We start from the raw sequence: 21,967 nt of genomic DNA, 5'->3' as shown, positions 1-21,967 counted from the left end.
AAGTCATGAAAAAAGCAATAGTAATAAACTAAACGATCATAGTGCTAAGCTAACGGATGGGTCTTGTCCATCACATCATTCTCTAATGATGTGATCCCATTCATCACATGAAAACACATGTCTATGTCTAGGAAACTTAACCATCTTTGATTAACGAGCTAGTCTAGTAGAGGCATACTAGGGACACTCTGTTTGTCTATGTATTCACACATGTACTAAGTTTCCGATTAATACAATTCTAGCATGAATAATAAACATTTATCATGATATAAGGAAATATGAATAACAACTTTATTATTGCCTCTAGGGCATATTTCCTTCACTCTTCTAGGAACTATCCTAGGACAGTTGCAGAATTGTTCAATATCAAACAGTCTAGCCTTAGAGTTACGGTTGAGAGGGCATTTGGAGCTCTAAAGAATAGATTTAAGATTCTGGATCAGAAGACATTCCTCCCTTTTCCCACCCAAGTTAAGCTTTTTCTTGTATGTTGCATTATTCACAATTGGACCCTAGAAGAATGGGGTTGTGATGATCTTGTGCTAGAGGAGAAAGATGTGTCGGCTAATGATGTTGATGACTCCGGCCATGGTGTGGAGGCACATGAGAATGAAGCTTCGAAGAGCAAAAGGTCGAAGTGGCTAAGGTAATGTGCGTAAACAGAGGTAACACAAGGATCTGAAGAAGAAGAAGAAGAAGAAGCAGAGTAAGAAGCAACAACGGGAGAAGAAGAAGACGAGGGTGGATTTACCCCTAGTTCAACACCATTGAACATTCCCCTGTTAAGACATATGATTGTTGATTTGTATTGCAATTTGTTACTCCATCCAATCCAAAATAAGTGTCGTGGTTTCAGTTTAAACCTAAAACCACGACACTTTGGATCGGGGCAAGTAGTAGGTAGGATGAGCTGTCATTTGTTTACTAAACAATACTTATTTCATGCTCCATATGTAGTGTAATGTATAGTAAGAGCATCTACAGTCGGGCGCATCAAACCCACGTCACACACCTAGACGGACGGTCCGATCATAAAAATGTGACCCAGACGGGCTCCTCATACCGGCCCTAAAGAACTAGGCTGATTGGCACCCCTCATATCTAGGCCAAATCTGGGATGGATATGAGGAGGCCCGGGCGCGTGTAAACCCTAGTCCTCTCCTATCTACGACCTAGGGTTCTCATTAGGGATCCTATCTGGAACTCAATTCTTGGTAGACATCTCAAACACCATTGTAATCCTCTACACGAGGTATCCCTCACCATGAATACCAAGACAAAGCGGGATGTAGGGTATTACTCTTTGGAGGCCCGAGCCTGGGTAAATAGTGTGTGCAAACTCCATTCTGATACTTCTGGTCTTGTCATGAACCCTACCGAGGGATCTGACGGGAATTCACTCCATCATTATGCTCCACTACGAGGGGCAATGCAGGGATAACACAGAAGCTCACGAAGCTTTGGTATGATCTGCAACGCTGGAGCCACGACCGCAACAATGGATGGGCCCTCGGTGGAGGATGAAACAATGGGCAAGGAGGGCAGAGCCGACGAAGTGTCCCCAACACGAGGGAGAAACGAGCATAGAGCTCCACACCCTTATCCCCTGAGGGGCCAACACCGACCCCACCAAGAAGACACGACATATGAGTAGTATGTAACATGGCCGACACAAGGGAAAACCTGCTAAAAACAGTCTCCGCCTGCTCCAACAATCTCTCAATCCGCGCTAGATAGCCTTGTTGCAGAGCAGACTGAAGCACCACATGAGATGAGGTTGTCGGGCCAACGAGAGCAGAAACGACCGACACCGAAGACCCACGGTGAAGCACCTTGGAGGGGAGCGTGGAACCCATTGGACTCTCACATGCATCTGGAGCTTGATGATGCTCAGCACCGAGGCAGTGCACTGACGGCGTGACAAGGCATGCCAGCGGGCTGAGCGGACGCCAAGGATTGTGGCACTCGCATACGCTGTGACCGTTCTTTCACTGCAAGGATTCCGGTCTATTGCAACAAAATTTATTGCCACAATTATGTTTCGTTGCAATAGAACACAATATTACCACAAATTACTGGGTTGTGGTAATAGGAACAACGTACTGCCACAACTAAGTTTTATCGTGATAAATACTCATTTTGTTGCAATAGAGGCTCCGTATTGCAACAAACTATAGTGTCATTGCAATACGGTAGCGATATTGCGACAAACAAATTTCGTTGCGTGAGCCAGTTAGTTGGTTGCAATAGAGACTAGGTATTTCAACAGAATAACTATTCGTGGTAATATTTGGAAAGATATTGCAACACCCGTATGATGTTGCATTAGTTATAAATATTGTTGCGAAAATTGGCTAAATATTGCAACAAAATATGTATTGGTCACAATAGTATATATATTTATGGCCTCAATTTCGTTGCGTTGCAATAACTATTGTTTATTGCGACAAATTGCGTATCCATGGTAATATGTAGAGCATACTGCAAAAATCCCCTATTGTTATGAAAAAGAACAAGATATTGGCAACGATATTCATATAGTTAACGACGGACCTTCATTGGGGCCTTCTGGCATGTGGCCCACTAGCAAAATTGCATTCTTTTTAGTAGCCCTAATCCTATCATGGCCTGCAGCCCATGAGTCCATGATTGGTTGCCATATGACCACAATACATAGCTAGAGATAACGACCTACTCTGTAAAAAAATAGAGAACGACCTAGATGAACGGGACAACTTCTTCTCATCTCCATGCGGCTTCGGTAGCAGATCACTAGGTGCCTAGGTCCTCTGGCACTTTCGGTTGGCCTCCATCCTCACTCAATCCCCCTCCCCGAGTTAATTTCATCCAGAAACAACACTTGAGACAGTTGTACGAATTAGTATCACTATTCAAAATTTTGCATATCAGTACCATATTTAGGTCAAGCTGTTACAAAATGATCTAAACCGTGTGGTTTATTTACATATAAGTACCACAATTGGTGTAGTGCAAGCGGATTGGTACCACATATAAACACGTATTGACGGAAACTGACCAGCGGGATCCCCTGTCAAGGGCTGATGTGGCATGTTCTTTTGCTTGGTTTACATTTAATGACACAAATGGCCTCATTTGCAGGGAAAACTAAAAATCCGGCACCAAAAATTAAAAGACACGCTCGCCCGCCAGGATTTGAAACTTGGACACACATAATGCGGTAGAAGCTCCCTGACCACTACTCCACACAATTGCATGTGATAAAGTTGAGGCTTTCTTGTTTTTATACTCTAACTTATACCCTGTTTCTTTTATGGACGACTGTTTCATTTTTAATATGTTTTTGGGTTTCTTTTATCTTTTTAGACACAAAAAAATGGCGCCTAAGTGATTCGAATACAGGAGCTCGCGCATATTTCTAACTCATATTTGTATATATAAAAGTTGAGGCGCACATATTTCTATCTCATATAAGTACTCCCTCCAGGACAGTAATTTTGGTTTTTCTTCAAACTGAAGATTAATCTACATTCTGGAACAAAAAATACGTGATTCACAGAGCTATCATACCCGCGACCTAAAGCGTGTTGGGCCAACTGTAGGAAGTAGTATATTTACCTGCAGATATCTTTGTTGCCATGTACAGTAAGTAATATATTTATCTGCTACTACTAAAAAATTGGAAATTTTGATGCATATTTATTTTCTGGAAATTTTTAAAAATGTTGAGAACGCTTTTGGAAAATGTTGAACGTGTATTTGTTTTAAAATGTTCATCATGCATTCAGAAAATTGACAATGTGTATTCCAAATGAGGTTAGACGTGTATTAAAAAATTATTGTGTAAAATATTCTTATATTTCTTTTATCTTTTTTTCAGATCTTGGGTATTCTTCGGGTTTCCATTTTTTTTATGCACACTTCTTTTTTATATAAGTTTTGTAATAAACGGTATATGTTTTTTCAATACTGTCCACATATTTTTAATTTATACTGAACTTTTTATTATGTCACATTTTTTGAAAATACACACCAAAAATTCTTTTATAAATACACACTGAAGACTATTGTATAATATATGAACAATTTTCTTATATATACATTGAACATTTTCTAATAAAGTTTTAGGATCAATCTCAAAAGACAAACAAGTAGTTACAATTTAACGTGGCAATTTTAATCTGCTTGCTTCTCAAAAGACAACAGCACGTCAATACTAAAGAAACACAAGACGAAGCAACTAAATCAGACAAAAACCAAACTAACAAGTCGCGTACTCGCGCCAGTAACATTTGTAGCAAGTCTGTAAGGATTACCCTACACCAAATAGCGCACTTGTGACAATGACAGAGAGGCAGTTAGCAGGCTAAGTGGCTAACACAAACAACTACGGGGGGATCTGATGGTGCAGAGCTTAGCACGAAAGAAAAGGGTTTTCGTCTTTACGAAGTAACCTTGACGGCCGCGGTGAGCTTCACGTGGACGCCCTTGTCGACGAACTTGGTCAGGTCAAGCGCGGTCTCCTTGCGCTGGCAGGGGCGGCTGGGCACGCCGACGCCGGCGCTGCTTCGCGGTGGTGCCGTACTGCCGAAGGCGTTGTAGTCGGCAGCCCGGCAGGGACTGACGGGAGGGGCCGGCGAGGCGGCGAAAATGACTGGGCGAGGCACTGAGGCAGGTGCTGGCGGCGGATCGAACGCGTAGAGCAGAGGGGATCAGGGCAATCAGCCGGCGTCGACAGGCACGGGACGAGCAGTCTAGGCAGTAGGCTGTTCCTGGGCTTTTTTTCTCGGGCCATCCTCCTAGTAAATAACCCAGCCTATAGCTCCACCCCGCGCCCCCTGTTGCACCGGCCCTGTGTTTTTTGTTCGTTTTTACTTTTCCTTTATATTTTCTGTTTTTGTTTTATTCTATGTTAAAATAAGTTGCGATTGCAAAAAGATTCTAAACTTTCAAAAAAATTGAATTTTCAAAAAAAGTTCTTGAATTAAAAAACTGTTCATGATTTCAAAAGAATAAACATTTTTCAATTTAATTGAACATTTTTATTTTGAAGAACAAATTTTTATGAGCATTTTTAATAATGGTGAATAATTTTTGTATTTGATGAACACGTTTGAGTTCGAGGAACCTTTTTTGAACTTGATGAACAAAATTTGTTCAATATTTCCTTTTTGAACAAATGGATGAACAAATTTAATTCAATGAACAATTTTTGAAAACTATGAACAAAATTCGTATTTTATGAACATATTTTTAGTTCAATGGCCAAATTTAGAATTTTGAAGAACATTTTTGAAATAGGTGAACAAAAAATTGAATTCAATGAAGATTTCTTGAATCGTTAAACTTTTGTTTTACGTGGAAAATGGGCCGGCCAATATGACAGCCCAACGCACGAGGGGGGGGTGTGCATGCCAGGTCGCTTGCGGGCGACCTGTGCACCATATGGGATCCCCCGATCGAGAGGCAGAGGAGCAGACCTAGCGATTTGGGCGAGATCGCAATGGAGGGCGGCAGACGCGTGGTCGAACTGGAAAGAAGATGAAGAGAAGTAGGGCTATCTTTGCTGATGGGCTAATGTAGAACGCTACTATATTCAACCTAGTATTCAGAGCCCAGGTGACAGAGTTCCGGGTCAACAGAGTTTCGACCAATTTCCAAATTTTTTGCAGAACTGAAAGTGAAATTCCAACTTTACGAGAGACTTACTTGTTCAAACTTGACAGATTGGAATTTCTGAGTTCAAACATTGAATCTACAAACAAGGATATCAGAAAGTGTATTCTCTATCAGGACCTTCTGATGAGTGCACAACTTCAATTCAGACATGGTTTATGTAGACAAACTAGACGTACATGCCCTCTTTCTCAAAAAAGGGATCTCCGATTGGATTATATTGGGTCGGCATCGTCCTCGCACTAGAAGCCCCGATGAGTTGGTACCTTGGGAGCTCCGGTTACAATTAGCTAGGGTTTTCTAGTTGTAAAATACCGAGTATATGTAGTGTCATTTGATTTTATTCCCCCGGTATGTGTGGAAACCACAAGACCTTCGATGGAGATGATCTATATATGTTCTTGGTATTGGAATTTCCATGCAAGGTTCTAGTATGCCCTGACAACTACTCTTTCTCCCATGTAATTCTAGTATCAATCTTTCCATGTGAGATTCTAGTTCGGCGTGGTCGTCGGATCTTCCTTGGATTGGATTATATTGGATCGAGTTTGCACTGTAAGCCCCGGTGAGTTGGTAGCCTGGGATCGCCTGTTATGGTTAGCTAGGGTTTGCTAGTTGGAAAATGCTGAATATATGTGGTGGCATTTGATTTTTGGTTGTATGATTAACATGATGATTCCCTATATATGTGTATAAACTACTTGTTGATCTGGGACAGAGACGATGATGAGGAGATAGATGAGTTATGGCTCTATCCCCCCCAATACGTGTGGAAACCACAAGACCTTCGATGGAGATGATTTATATATGTTCTTGGTGTAGGTATTTCCATGTGTAGCTGGGTCTTCTTTGGATTCGATTCTATTGGATTTGCGGACCGACCGGTAAGAAGAAAGCGGTCGATCCATTGGGGGTTTATTGCATGTGTGTGCGCGCGCATTTTCCATCACGTCCTTCGTGTTCTTTGCCATCTCCCGTCCTACCGCCCCATCACAAGATCGAACTGTGAGATCAGGACCGACATAGATCGACCGTCTCATCACCCCATATCTACTCATGTTCAAGGCAAGAGTAAAGCGAGGGTGACATACGATTTCTACCAATGAGTGCAGAACACAACATCTCCATTACCCTCGCCGTCTCGGCTGTTGTTCCTGTGTCGACTACATACTCTCCCCGCCAGCACACCATCATGTACGATTCGCAACGACGCGAACATCTATCTCGGCCAGTCAGCGAAAGAAAAATTACAAACAAATTTTAGTAATATTATTTTCAGCAGCAGATATATTCCATATTGATTTGATTTTTTTTCAATTTATTTCATTATTCTAAATGTTTCCTTAAAACACTGCTTTCCAAACAAATAATTAAGCGTGTACTCTGCTTTAGGGAAGTAATTTTTAACCTTCCCGCTAAAGCCTTCAGTCTCCCTCCATTTTTTTTAATTTCCCACCAAATAATTTGGTCGTCTCTACCGCCACAATTTCTTAACCTCCCCGTTAAACACCCCTCACAGATTTTCCCGATTATTTCTCTTCACCAAATCGTAGATCAGATCTGAGCTCTCTCGTCCTGGTTCCTCCGTCCTCACGGCGTCATGACGGCGTCGACACTGCAGACCACACCGGAGTCCATCGAACATACACTGCCTCAAGTTATTCCTTTCTCCCAAATCTCCTCCGTGCAGCGCAGCGCCTAGAGTCGAGCGAAGGCTGCGTCCTCGGCGGCACTAGGAGAGGCCGGGGATGAAGCCGGCGAGGCCCTCGTGGTTGGTGAGCATGGCCCAGACGACGTCGAGCGGAGCGCCGACCCGCACCCGCGCGCGCACTAGCCGCCGGTTCTTCTTCGGTTCTTCCCCGACAGTTTCCGCACCTCCATCTCGAACGCGTACTGCTCGTCCTGGCCCTCTTCCACCTCCCTGCCCCCTGCGGTCATTAGATCCTTCCCTTCGTAGGTGTCCAGTGTCCTCGCCGGCGACATCGGGGGCGCTCTCGGAGGAGGACGAGGAGGAGGCCGGGAGGGGGGTTCCGTTGGGAAGGGGCGGGGCGAGAGACGAAGCGGATGCGCGCGGGGCTGCAGAAATTGGTGGTGGTGGCGACGGTCAGGAGGAGGCAGAGGCGGAGGCGGAGGCGGAGGCGGTGGGGGTGGGGGCGGTCGTGGGGAGACGAGGAGGAGGGGCAGCAGGAGGCGGTGGGTGGTATGGCCATAGCAGCGCCCCCTTTCTATCGTAGAACAACCACACGGACGGCCGCCGTGCAACACTCCTTACCCTCGCCTCTGGCATGGCCGCCGGGATGCAATTGCCTGCCTGGCCTTCCTACTACAACAACCCCCAGGATGCAACCGCCGTGCAGCACTCCTCACTGTCAATGCCGTCCACGGCGACCATAGCCACTCCCTCACGCATTGAAGAGGATGTTCCTCCGTCGCTTCCCTTGCCATCGAAGTTATCGTTTCGTCGTCGTCCACTTCCGCATGGTCTACATCCTCACAGCTCCCTTTCCTCTCCTGCAAGAACCTAAGATCTGAAGATGTCACTGCAACTACAAGTGAAAGGATCCAAGATCCTCACCAACATACTTGCTTGATGCTTTACAATTACTGCTACGCTTGTAGATATATAGATATACTTGGCTTGAAGTTGAATTTCTACTAGTGTTGTTGGCTTGTTGCTGTACTCTTCCATGGGTATTGTCCAATAGTAATATTCCATGGGTAATGTTCAATAGCATTTATGGAACAGGAAAGAATGCTATTTATAAAATTAACTGACCAGGATACTAAAGATGTCTTGCTTGTGCTGCACATACACAGGTAGTTTGTTTCTTTCTGTAACTAAAACGTTGAGTTTACTGAATCTTGTGTCTTTCTGTAACTGAAACGTTGCGTTTACTGAATCTTGTTTCTTTCTGTACACTGGCTAGTGATCCTCGGCTGTACATATACTGCAGTAGTTTGTGTCTTTCTATGACTGAGAGAAGTAGACAAACATCATCGGCTGCACTAAATAGTGTTATTTCGTACGAATGTATTGATGTTTCCCTGTCAAGTTGGCCTATGTGGGTGTCAAGTTGGCCTATGTGGGTGTATGCCATGGCCAGGGACTGGTGTCAACTGACACAAGTCATATCTTGTAATTTCTTCATAAATCTGTGTTAATTACTGTCCATATACGTATGCTGACCCCTTTGCAATGAAGGCTGACACTATAGTAGTTTTTGTCTAGCTTCGTCCCTGGCCATGGCGACTGCGACCACGACCACAACTCCTGTATTTTTGTATTTTGGAGTGCCCCACGTTTTGTGTAAATAGTCTCAAGTTTTCTTTTTGACTATGTAAAATATTACCAAGTTAATATCAGAACCACTGTCCTATACTGAACCATACTGCCACATTCAGCGTATTTGACCTTGGTAGTTTGCTTACCACATTCAGGCTACATTTGATTTCATTTAATCTCTAAAGCCTAGCTTATTTTTGCTTACAACAGCTTCTGTATAGACTTGAATAGATATTTTTCCGGTCACTTTTTATACCTGCTTTAAGTACCACATTTCTTCTGAAATTGACTGAAATTATGATATTACTTACAGAAGGGCACGGTGATGAATTCAACGCAATATCCTGCTAATAGCAGATTGAGTACAATACACGGCAACTTGATAATAATATTTATGTTCACTTCAATAGCTAGGGATGCGTCAGGTAATGTGCACGCTTAAGAGGAAAGAGATGATGCACATTACTCCTTTCTGCAAGGTACACAACATCCTTAATTCTTAATGACTTATCTGAATGGTGCATATTGATAATGCTAAGTCGCTTAATTGTTTTTGTGTTCAGTAAAGAAAGGATTTTTTCCCGTAACAAGGATGGGAAGTATTTGCCAAAAAAAACAAGGATGGAAAGTATAACAGCTTACAAAAACCAACGTGGACAACACAGATCTGGTAAAAAAATTATGACATTTAAGCTATCTCTAACACTTGCTATTATGCATAAAATCCTTGATTGCTTAATCATCAAAACCGTTAATCCTTATACAGGAACTCGAGTAAATCATACTCACAAATAAGTTTTTGAGAAGGTACGAGTCTAACTAAATATGCATGCTTCGATGCTAACTGTACTTCCATGTGTCAAGCATCTCATTGTTATACTATTTGCAGAGAGACTTGGAAACCAGAGAAGAGGAGCGAAGATCAAGACTAGAATTTGAAAAAAAAAACATGATGGCAAAGTTTACAGAATTGAGCCAACAGATGGGAACCCAACAGCTGATTACATTCATATGCTTGCGACCTTGTAAGATTTATGTTGCTTAATTGCATTGCTAAAAGTGCACTTCTATTTTCAGGTGCTAACGAAGAGGATTAACAAAGGAAATAGTATCCAAACTTGCAAAATACTCTTTTACATAGATCTACTCCTAATAAGACTCCAGTTGCAAGGCCAACTATTATTTCTTCAAATGCTCTCATACAAGTTGCAACGAGGAATTCTCGAATGTTTAAAGCAATGGTAAGTCACAGCCTTGCTTTCTCTTCATGTTCACCTGCATTTTATACGTCATTGGCCTTCATAATTAGCTAGTTGCTGCTTCTTTTTCACCATGTGTTGTTGCTGCATCAAGGCACAACTTCAAAAAATGAATATGTGCTAGCTAGGGACATGAACTTAACTGAAACTATACATCAAATCACAACTTAAGTCACATCGGAAGCTTTTAGTACTTAGGCTTTAGACATTTACAGTTGTAAAATTGTTCTGATCGCTCAGTCATATGCTTGTTGAGACAGTGTTACTTCAGTTAGTCTGATGACATTTTTTTAACAATGGGGTTGGAATAATTGTACGGCATAAGTTATTTGGACTCATTAACTAGAACTATTTTTTTGTTTTCTTGATTGCAGGATCCAAAGAACTAGCTGGACTGGACTCTAGATCATGGACAGTTTAGTTTGGCACTTAATTAGGATGGCTAAATTACATCTGAGTTTCATTTGATGGATATTTGCTATGAGAATTATGAATTTATGAATGTACATATTATATGTATGGTTTGGAATATTGTAATTGAATGCCTGTATTTTTTTACGGTTGCAATGGGCTATTACCACAACCAACTTTTGGTTGAAATAGAGTATCGCCATGAAAAGTTGGCATTGTTACAGTAGCTTCTCGCTACAAGCATTTTGATCGTTGTGATAACTATTTGGTGCTACCGAACTAAGTTTTGTTGAAACAGAGTATCGTCACAAAAAGTTTAAATTGTCGCAATAGTTTTTTGCCATGAATAGTTTACTTGTTGTGATACCTATTTATCACATCAAAACGATTGTGTTCCAATTTCCTGTTTCGACGACTGAAATATTTGTTGCCATAAGTTTAGCACCACAAGTGTAACGGTTCGTGGCAAAATGCCTGCTACCACGAAAACAAGGATTGTTGCCATATATTGTTGCCACAATTAACTATTGCCATGGAAGAGTATGCGCTATGAAACAAGCGTCGTTGGCATAGATTGTTGCCACAAATGTCTATCGCCACGAGCTATTAGTCGCCACGATTAGTTACATGTTGCATTAAAGCTATCTCCACAAACCAAATTGTGGCATCAGGTGAGTGTTGCCGCGGAAAACCATGTGGCGACTTTCCCACATGGTTGTTGCAATAGCGCACTTTATTGCCACATTTTCTTTTTTGTGGCAACAACCTATTACCATGTGTCCAGTCGCAACGACTGCCAACGAAAGTCGTTTTGTGGCAATAGGTACTTATCACCACAAATCAGTATGTATTGCGACGAACGATTTTGTTGCAATAGACCCGGATCCTTGTACTGTTTAAACATCAGGAACACCGAAGCGGATCTCTAAAAACAGCCGCATGGTGCCGAAGAGCGAGGCATCTGCAACATCTACCAAAGAGCCAAGCGCAGATTGGGTGAGGAGGCAATGTTAGTGCTGGCAACGACGGATGGCGTGGACCACGCCGAGGCAACACATCTTGCCATCTCCTGCTTGCCTCTTCTCCTTCGCACCCATGCTCATGTGAGCCAGTTGAGTGTCCACCATGGGCGAACCATTGGCAGCTAACGGCGACTGCGGGGCCAATGCCTCATCATCATCATCGCTGGCCTCGTCGGCGGGGAGGCCCATGGCTCAAGGTATCTATTAGCATGGTCCTATGACTCAAGGTATCTATTAGCGTGGCATTATAGACGCACGGCTATGCACGTGCGTCTATGATGTCACGCCGTTGTTCTCTTACTGTGCCCACGAGGGTTGACAATCAAAGGCGCCATGTTTGATTATATGACCAAGTGTATGTTGGAATTTTGCTAGTAGGCCTTTGGCCCAAAGCCCAACTAAAATTCTGAAATTCTCTTGGCTCATTCATGCACACATGTGAGTGGAGTGAGTGAGGCTAAAGTTTAGTCCCACCCCGGAAGTTGAGAGAGAGTTGCACCTCTTTATAAGGTGAGATCTTCTACCACTTGTATGAGCATGAGAAGAGGAGACCTACACGCGCGCTCCTCCTCCTCGCTCGCCACGCCATGCCTCGTCACGACGCGCCACGCCGCGGGTTGCGGGATTGAGCCGAGCAGAGGACATAGCTATGCGTGTTGTCTATATTTTTGCTGCTCGGGAAAAATTAATGAGTCATTAATTAATAATTAATAAACGCGTTAATTACTGAACCGTTTCCGATTCTTTTGGATCGTGACGACTCGGACGTGGAGTTTCCTCCCACGACCTACCCGGCCCGCACTATATAGTCAGGCAGACGTCTACCCTAGCCGCCGCCGCTTCATATGGTTTCTCACCACCGTTCCAGATCATTGCATCTCCAAGCAAGTCTTCTCCGTCCCTCCTTTCAGCGTGCATCGGGAGAAGGGACAGCAGGCCTCCGGAACCCCGCCTCTCGTGATCCTGTACGGGAGAGGGGCGATCAGGTTTTTGGGGAGCGCACTCGCGCGACTGCTAGCAGCACGACTTCACGAACGACGACTTCTTCCCCGACCTCGGCAACCTCATCCTCGACGACATGGGCGACAACATCAACGCCGGCGGTGCTGCTCCCGCTGCACCGTATGTGATTCTATCCTTCATGTTCGAGATCGTGGTAGAATTCATGTTTCTAGTACATGCCCTAGATGTGATCTGTTCATCTGCTATGCTAGTTCACATGATTAGTTTAATCTCTGCTACTGTAGTCATGATCTATCTTCTAATTATTCGGATTAAGTCTCGTAGTAACTTGCTCATATTTCCAAAAATCCAAAAACCTGATTATAGGCAATTTACTCCAAGTGGTTTTGCTGTGCATCTGAAGCCGCCTGCCTTTAAGGGGGCGCAATATAAGAGGTGGCGCACGAGAGCAGTCTACTGGTTTCAGACCATGGGCTGCTATGACGCCACCAAGGGCAAGCCTGAGGGTGATCTTAATCCAGCACAGCTGGAAGCTTTCAAGAAGATCGATACCCTCTTTAAAGGCGCTCTTCTGAGTGTTCTTGATGACTCCATTGTGGATTCGTATATGTCGTTTGACAACGGCAAGGACATGTGGGCTGCGCTCGAGGCCAAGTTTGGTGCCTCGGACGCCGGCAGCGAGTTGTACGTCATGGAGCAATTCTATGACTACAAGATGACTGATGAGTGTCCTGTTGTACAGCAGGCTCATGAGATACAGTCGCTCGCAAAAGAATTTGAGTACTTCAAGTGTGTGTTGCCGGACAAATTTGTTGCCAAGGCATCATTGTCAAGCTTCCACCTTCGTGGAACAATTTTGCTACTTCCCTGAAATACAAGAGACAGGAGTCGGATCTCATTGGTACTCTTGATGTTGAAGAGAAGGCGAGAGCAAAGGACACACGTGCTCGAGTTGCTGAGGGAGGTTCTAGTGCCCACATGGTACATAAGAAGAACTCCCAGCCCAACAAGTTCAAAAACAATAAGAACAAAACTCAGGGCAAAGGCAAGTTTGATACAAAGAACAAGCCATCACATTCTACCAACTTCAAGAAGAATTCTCATAAGAAGGGGAAGGGACTTTGCCATGTCTGCGGTGATCCTAATCACTGGGCTCCGAAGTGTCCTAACCGCTTTGAGGAGCGCAAACATGAGAAGAGCGGCAAGTCCGCTAATGTTGTCATCGGTGATATTGATATGAAGGAATCATGGTACGGTATTTTTCCTACCATACTTTCAGTATTTCAATCCCCTGGTTGGTTAATTGACACCGGTGCCAATGTACATGTTTGTGCTGATGCCTCCATGTTTTCTTCTTACCAGGCAACAGGGACTTCACCCGTGCTGATGGGGAACGGGTCACATGCCATCGTTCGAGGTGTTGGTACGGTCGATCTGAAGTTTACTTCGGGGAAGACTGTGCGTCTGAAGAACGTTCATCATGTGCCGTCCATAAATAAAAATCTCGTTAGCGGTTCCCATTTATGTCGAGATGGTTTTAAGTTAGTTTTCGAATCCAATAAAGTTGTAATTCTAAGTATGGACAATTTGTTGGAAAAGTCTATGAGAGCGGAGGCTTGTTCCGCCTGTCTTTGTCAGATATTTGCACTAAAGTTATTAATAATGTTTGCCACAACAATGAGTCTGATATTTGGCATTCACCACTTTGTCACATTAACTTTGGTTGCATGATGCGGCTAGCCAATATGAATTTAATTCTGAAAATCTCTACTGTCAAAGGCTCTAAGTGCCAAGTATGTGTGCAAGCAAAGCAACCTCGCAAGTCCCATAAGACTGTAGAGGCAAGAGACTTGGCGCCACTAGAGCTTATACATTCTGATCTTTGTGAGATGAATGGCATGTTGACAAAAGGTGGAAAGAGATACTTCATGACGTTGATTGATGACTCCACTAGATATTGTTATGTGTATCTCCTGAAATCAAAAGATGAGGCTTTAACTTTCTTCAAAAACTATAAAGCTGAGGCAGAGAACCAACTTGATCGAAAAATTAAACGGCTTAGGTCCGATCGTGGTGGAGAGTATTTTTCCAATGAATTTGATCTGTTTTGTGCGGAACATGGTATAATCCATGAGATGACGCCTCCCTACTCACCTCAGTCAAATGGGGTAGCCGAAATAAAGAACCGAACTCTAACTGATATGGTTAACACCATGTTAGACACATCGGGTCTTTCCAAGGAATGGTGGGGGCAGGCGCTAATGACTGTGTGTCATGTCCTAAACTGAGTTCCCACAAAGCATAAGACCATGACTCCGTTTGAGGAATGGGAAAGGAAAATATCGAAACTCTCTTACCTACGTACTTGGGGTTGTTTGGCGAAAGTCAATATACCAATTCCCAAGAAGCGCAAGCTTGGACCAAAAACCGTGGATTGCGTTCTTCTGGGCTATGTTTTTCATAGCATCAGCTATAGATTTTTGATAATAAAATTTGAGGTATCCGACATGCATGTTGTTACGATTATGGAGTCGAATGATGCAACTTTCTTTGAGGACATATTTCCTATGAAGGATATGTCGAGTTCATCAAATCAGGAGATACCTACTCCATCTAGTGAGGAATTCACTGTAATTCCTGAACCCACCATTGCGATGGAACACGTTGAGAATCCTGTTGAGGGTGACAATGGAACTCCTGTGAGGAGTAAGAGACAGAGGACTGCAAAGTCCTTTGGTGATGATTTCATTGTGTACCTAGTGGATGACACACCCAGGACTATTTCAGAAGCCTATGCATCTCCTGATGCTGACTACTGGAAGGAAGCTGTACGTAGCGAGATGGATTCCATCTTAGCTAACGGTACCTGGGAGATCACCGACCGTCCTTATGGGTGCAAACCTGTAGGATGTAAGTGGGTGTTCAAGAAGAAGCTTAGACTTGATGGTATGATTGAAAAGTACAAGGCACGGCTTGTGGCCAAGAGTTATACCCAGAAAGAAGGTGAAGACTTCTTTGACACTTACTCACCCGTGGCTAGACTGACCACAATTCGGGTGCTACTATCACTGGCTGCCTCACATGGTCTTCTCGTTCATCAAATGGACGTTAAGACAGCTTTCCTCAATGGAGAGTTGAAGGAGGAAATTTACATGGATCAGCCAGATGGTTTTGTAGTACCTGGTCAGGAAGAAAAGGTGTGCAAGTTACTAAAGTCTGTATATGGCCTTAAACAAGCTCCTAAGGAGTGGCATGAGAAGTTCGAAACATTAACTGCTGTCGGCTTTGTAGTAAACAATGGTGACAAGTGTGTGTACTATCGCTATGGTGGGGGTGAAGGAGTTATTCTTTGTCTGTATGTCGACGACATACTGATCTTTGGAACCAAACTTGATTTAATCAAGGAGGTTAAGGATTTCTTATCTCGTTGTTTTGAGATGAAGGATCTAGGAGTAGCTGATGTTATCTTAAACATCAAGCTGTTGAGAGATGAGAATGGTGGGATCACACTGCTTCAGTCTCACTATGTGGAAAAGGTCTTGAGTCGTTTTGGACTGCACGCCTTCTCCAACTCCATATGATGCTAGTGTGTTGCTTCGAAAGAATCGACAGATTGCTAGAGATCAACTGAGGTATTCTCAGATTATTGGCTCGCTTATGTATTTGGCGAGTGCCACGAGGCTTGACATCTCTTTTGTTGTGAGCAAGCTGAGTCGGTTTGTGTCAAAACCGGGAGATGATCATTGGCATGCGCTTGAGAGAGTTATGCGCTATTTGAAAGGCACCGCGAGCTATGAGATTCACTACACCGGGTATCCAAGGGTACGGGAGGGTTATAGTGACTCAAACTGGATATCTGATGCTGATGAGATTAAGGCCACAAGTGGTTATGTTTTCACACTTGGTGGTGGCGTTGTTTCCTAGAAGTCTTGCAAGCAGACCATCTTAACGAGGTCAACTATGGAAGCAGAACTCACAGCATTAGACACTGCCACTATTGAAGCAGAGTGGCTTCGTGAACTCTTGATGGACTTACCTATGGTTGAAAAACCAATACCCCCTATCCTGATGAACTGTGATAATCAAACTGTGATCGTCAAAATAAACAGTTCAAAGGACAATATGAAGTCCTCAAGGCATGTGAAGAGGAGACTGAAATCTGTCAGAAAATTGAGAAACTCCGGAGTTATTACGTTGGATTATATCCAAACATCGAAAAATTTGGCAGATCCCTTCACAAAGGGTCTATCACGCAATGTGATAGATAATGCATCGATGGAGAGGGGTCTGAGACCCAACACATGAGTTGTCCATAGTGGTAACCCACTCTATGTGATCGGAGATCCCGTGAAGTAGAAGTGGGAGACAAGTTGTTGGTCAGCTGGGAGGAGAGTATCCCTATATTACCTATCCCACTCCATGAAGATGCAATACTCTCCTGATCTGCATGGCAGGTTGATACTTATCTTAATGTGTTCCAAGTGGCTTATTCGGGTAAGCTGAGATGTTGTCCTGCAGAACATCTTTTGAGGAACACACCTATATGAATTTGACTGTTAATGTCGCAGTCTGTGAGAATTGAGTGTTCTCTAATAAATTCATGAAAAGGCCCTGGAGTATGACGTATACGCTCCACCCGCGGGGAAGCCTTGCGGTAGCCCAGTATCGGTCAAGAATTTGTGTGAAACTAGTCTCGCAGAAAACTTGTAGTTCAAGGCATAGTCCACTATTCAAGTTGTGATCTAGTGTAGCATAAATCTCTAAGTGGAAGTTCAACTTCACAGTCTTCACTAAGCTCCGGTATATAAACAATGTTTTGGAACTAAATGATGAGATGTGCCAATGAGACTTTGTGGGGGATTGTTGGAATTTTGCTACTAGGCCTTTGGCCCAAAGCCCAACTAAAATTCTGAAATTCTCTTGGCTCATTCATGCACACATGTGAGTGGAGTGAGTGAGGCTAAATTTTAGTCCCACCCCGGAAGTTGAGAGAGAGTTGCACCTCTTTATAAGGTGAGCTCTTCTACCACTTGTATGAGCATGAGAAGAAGATACCTACACGCGTGCTCCTCCTCCTCGCTCGCCTCGTCACGCCGCGCCGCGCCGCGCCGCGGGTTGCGGGATTGAGCCGAGCCGAGGACAGAGCTATGCACGTTGTCTATATTTTTGCTGCTCAGGAAAAATTAATGAGTCATTAATTAATAATTAACGGACGTGTTAATTAATGAACCGTTTTCGATTCTTTTGGATCGTGACGACTCGAACATGGGGTTTCCTCCCACAACCTACCCGGCCCGCACTATATAGTCAGGCAGACGTCTACCCTAGCTGCCGCCGCTTCATATGGTTCCTCACCACCGTTCCAGATCATTGCGCCGCCAAGCAAGTCTTCTCCATCCCTCCTTTCGGCGTGCACCGGGAGAAGGGACAGCAGGCCTCCAGCAGTAGCGAACAATGTGTTCAGCAGGCCAGTGGGGAACGGATCCATGTCAGGTCGGGCAGTTCATGTATAGTAACCCGCATTGACGTACAACCGTCTAATGTTGGTGAAAGGAGGGATGTCCAGTAGTTTAACACATGTACATGAACATGGCCAACTGATCTGTTTCTTCAGAATATTATCTGTTCATATTCGAGCTAACTGGAGTGCATCAGACTAGCCATGTCAGTGATCTTTCTTGACGAAATATCATGTGACAAGTTATTGTTGGTGGTCTACATGATAATGTATCGACGTATCAGTGTATGATCGAAATCGTTGAAGATTCAATACCTAGTGCTGATTGTTAGCTAGACATCAGGAGCTCATGTGCAGTATCCTTAAGAACTGCTGTCAATGCATATTTGATTCAAAGAAAATCCATAGTAATCTTAGAGGATTATATATTTATATTTCATATGATTTTTCTCAAGATCCCGTTTGATTTATTGGATTGAACTTTTGGTGCCCATCTTTTTTTTTACAAATTTGTTCATTTGCACCCTGATAATCCAATTATTTAACTGTATGTATACGTCATTTAAGAGATTTATTAACTGCATAATATGTTTGGCAAAAATAACCATGCATCTTTAATGTGTAGGCCTGCTACCCAATTGAAACTTCAAAAAAGGACTGGACAAGTCATAGTTGAAGAACGACACGGTGGTGACGGGAAGCTACTCCGTGCCATACTGGGAGACTTCAGGGTTCATCGAGTACATTGAGTCGGGGCACAAGCAGGAGGACATGATCATGGGCTCATGGCGGTGCCCGAGGGAGCCAACGCCTTGCGTCTGGGTAAACGACGCCATCATCCGGACGTAGTTCGATGTCACCCGTCACATGTACTACTCCGTCACCTTGATCGCCGCTCGGTTGTGCGCCCAGGAAGAGAAGCTCAACGTGTCGGTCGCCCCCAACTCCGGCATGCTTCCCATCCAGACCGTGTACACCAACACCGGCTGGGACTCCTACTCCTGGGCCTTCAAGGCAAAGCATAGTGATGTATGCATGTCCATCCACAACATCGGCATTGAGGAGAACCCGAGCGCGACGACGAGCATTCTCCTCTTCTAGGGTGGATGATCATGTCGGGATCGAAGGTTGTCAAGTACGTCGACATGCCGCACCATGTTGTTCCGCACGGCACGCGCGCCGTGGAGCTGGTGGCCGGTCTGGAGTGCATGCTGCTGCAGGAGGTGAGCATTGTGCCTGGACGGTCATACATGCTCTCATTCTCCGACGGTGACACGGGCAACGGGTGCAGCGGGTCCCTGGTCGTGGGCGCGTACGTGAAGGAAATATGCCCTAGAGGCAATAATAAAGTTATTATTTATTTCCTTATATCATGATAAAAGTTTATTATTCATGCTAGAATTGTATTAACCGGAAACATAATACATGTGTGAATACATAGACAAACAGAGTGTCACTAGTATGCCTCTACTTGACTAGCTCGTTAATCAAAGATGGTTATGTTTCCTAACCATGGACAAAGAGTTGTCATTTGATTAACGGGATCACATCATTAGTTGAATGATCTGATTGACATGACCCATTCCATTAGCTTAGCACCCGATCATTTAGTATGTTGCTATTGCTTTCTTCATGACTTATACATGTTCCTATGACTATGAGATTATGCAACTCCCATTTGCCGGAGGAACACTTTGTGTGCTACCAAACATCACAACGTAACTAGGTGATTATAAAGGAGCTCTACAGGTGTCTCCAAAGGTACATGTTGGGTTGGCGTATTTCGAGATTAGGATTTGTCACTCCGATTGTCGGAGAGGTATCTCTGGGCCCTCTCGGTAATGCACATCACTTAAGCCTTGCAAGCATTGCAACTAATGAGTTAGTTGCGGGATGATGTATTACGGAACGAGTAAAGAGACTTGCCGGTAACGAGATTGAACTAGGTATGGGATACCGACGATCGAATCTCGGGCAAGTAACATACCGATGACAAAGGGAACAACGTATGTTGTTATGCGGTCTGATCGATAAAAGATCTTCGTAGAATATGTAGGAGCCAATATGAGCATCCAGGTTCCGCTATTGGTTATTGACCGGAGACGTGTCTCGGTCATGTCTACATTGTTCTCGAACCCATAGGGTCCGCACGCTTAAGGTTACGATGACAGTTATATTATGAGTTTATGCATTTTGATGTACCGAAGGTTGTTCGGTGTCCCGGATGTGATCACGGACATGACGAGGAGTCTCGAAATGGTCGAGACATAAAGATTGATATATTGGAAGCCTATGTTTGGATATCAGAAGTGTTCCGGGTGAAATCGGGATTTTACCGGAGTACCGGGAGGTTACCGGAACCCCCCGGGAGGTATATGGGCCTTAGTGGGCCTTAGTGGAAGAAGAGAAGAGGCAGCCAGGGCTGGGCCGCGCGCCCCTCCACCCCTAGTCCAAACAGGACAAGGAGAGAGGGGGCTGGCGCCCCCCTCCTTCTCTCTCTCTCTCTCTCTCTTTTCCCACTCCACGAATCCTATTCCAACTAGGAAAGGGGGGGAGTCCTACTCCTTCTGGGAGTAGGACTCCTCCTGGCACGCCACACCTTGGCCGGCCGGCCCCCTCCCTTGAACCTTTATATACGGAGGCAGGGGCACCCCTAGAGACACAAGTTGATCCACGTGATCATATTCTTAGCCGTGTGCGGTGCCCCCTTCCACCATAGTCCTCGATAATATTGTAGCAGTGCTTAGGAGAAGCCCTGCGATGGTAGTACATCAAGATCGTCACCACGCCGTCGTGCTGACGGAACTCTTCCCCGACACTTTGCTGGATCGGAGTCCGGGGATCGTCATCGAGCTGAACGTGTGCTAGAACTCGAAGGTGCCGTAGTTTCGGTGCTTGATCGGTCGGGTCGTGGAGACGTACGACTACATCAACCAAACGCTTCCGTTGTCGATCTACAAGGGTACATAGATCACACTCTCCTCATTTCGTTGCTATGCATCACTATGATCTTGCGTGAGCGTAGGATTTTTTTTGAAATTACTACGAAACCCAACAGTACGCAGGGCAGGAGACCTTGAAGGTGTCGTACGAGTCCCAGGGCACGGGCGGGTCCAAGCTCGCCGAGCTCCACTTCACGGCGATCTCCAACCTGATGCGCGTGGTGTTCCAACGCTGGAACCACCACATGACGTCTGAAGCCACGCTCTGCGGTCTTGTGTTTGACGACATCTCGCTCGTCGCTGCGCATGCACACACTGCTCGCCGGCTGCTTCTGTAGCTAGCTCACACTTTAGACTGTTGGTGTGCTTGCGTGTGTTTATTTTGTATCTGCGGAATGTATTGACTATCTTTGGAATAAGTAAGGATGACATGAAATAAACTAAAATCGCATCTTTGTATTGTATTACTTGAAAATCAGGACTTGAATGTGCCATGTTAATCCCTGTCATTCAAAGCCAAGTGGAACAAATGAATAATTTATTGAACACTATGCAGCTCAAACTGAATTGAAAATAAATTATGACAAATCAGTCATGATCCCTGTTATGTGCAAGAAGTGATTTCCACACAGCTCCTCAATGCTCTCGGATGCAAAGGAGGGAACTTCCCATTCACATATTTAGGGTTAGCTCTCAGTGCCAACATAGATTTTATCCTCACTTGCCAACAAATTAGAAGACTGTCTGGGTGCTCAACTATGATTTCATATGATGGAAGGTTTCTTCTAGTTAAGTCAGTTTTTTCAGCCCTTGCAATATTCTTCATGAGCACCCTAACACTACATGCTTCCATTATCAGCAAGATAAATAGGTATCTCGGGAATTTCTTATGAAGAAAGTTTGGGCAACAAATTGCTGGACCTACCCTAATTGCCTCAGACAATGTGTGTAAACCCAAAGATCAGGAGGGTTGG

The 21,967-nt window shown here is 44.3% G+C and overlaps 1 long non-coding RNA gene and 1 pseudogene across 2 annotated transcripts; both read left to right on the top strand.

Annotated features, from left to right (window-relative positions):
• The first annotated feature begins 7,125 nt into the window (after nt 1–7,125).
• On the top strand, nt 7,126–10,828 carry LOC125538922. Of its 2 annotated transcripts, XR_007296543.1 has the most exons (6): nt 7,126–8,136; nt 9,252–9,417; nt 9,502–9,608; nt 9,705–9,745; nt 9,828–10,179; nt 10,572–10,828. It is a non-coding gene; the product is annotated as an uncharacterized LOC125538922 (long non-coding RNA). The 2 variants fall into 2 exon arrangements; XR_007296542.1 differs by having other exon boundaries at nt 7,136–9,417; nt 10,572–10,827.
• A 989-nt stretch (nt 10,829–11,817) lies between these two features.
• Nucleotides 11,818–21,331, top strand: LOC125537355 (annotated as a pseudogene).
• Nucleotides 21,332–21,967: the final 636 nt, after the last annotated feature.

The sequence above is a fragment of the Triticum urartu genome, chromosome 2 (genome assembly GCF_003073215.2).
Source record: "Triticum urartu cultivar G1812 chromosome 2, Tu2.1, whole genome shotgun sequence".
Classification (NCBI taxonomy): Eukaryota; Viridiplantae; Streptophyta; class Magnoliopsida; order Poales; family Poaceae; genus Triticum; species Triticum urartu.
This window is presented reverse-complemented; position numbering and strand designations above follow the sequence as displayed.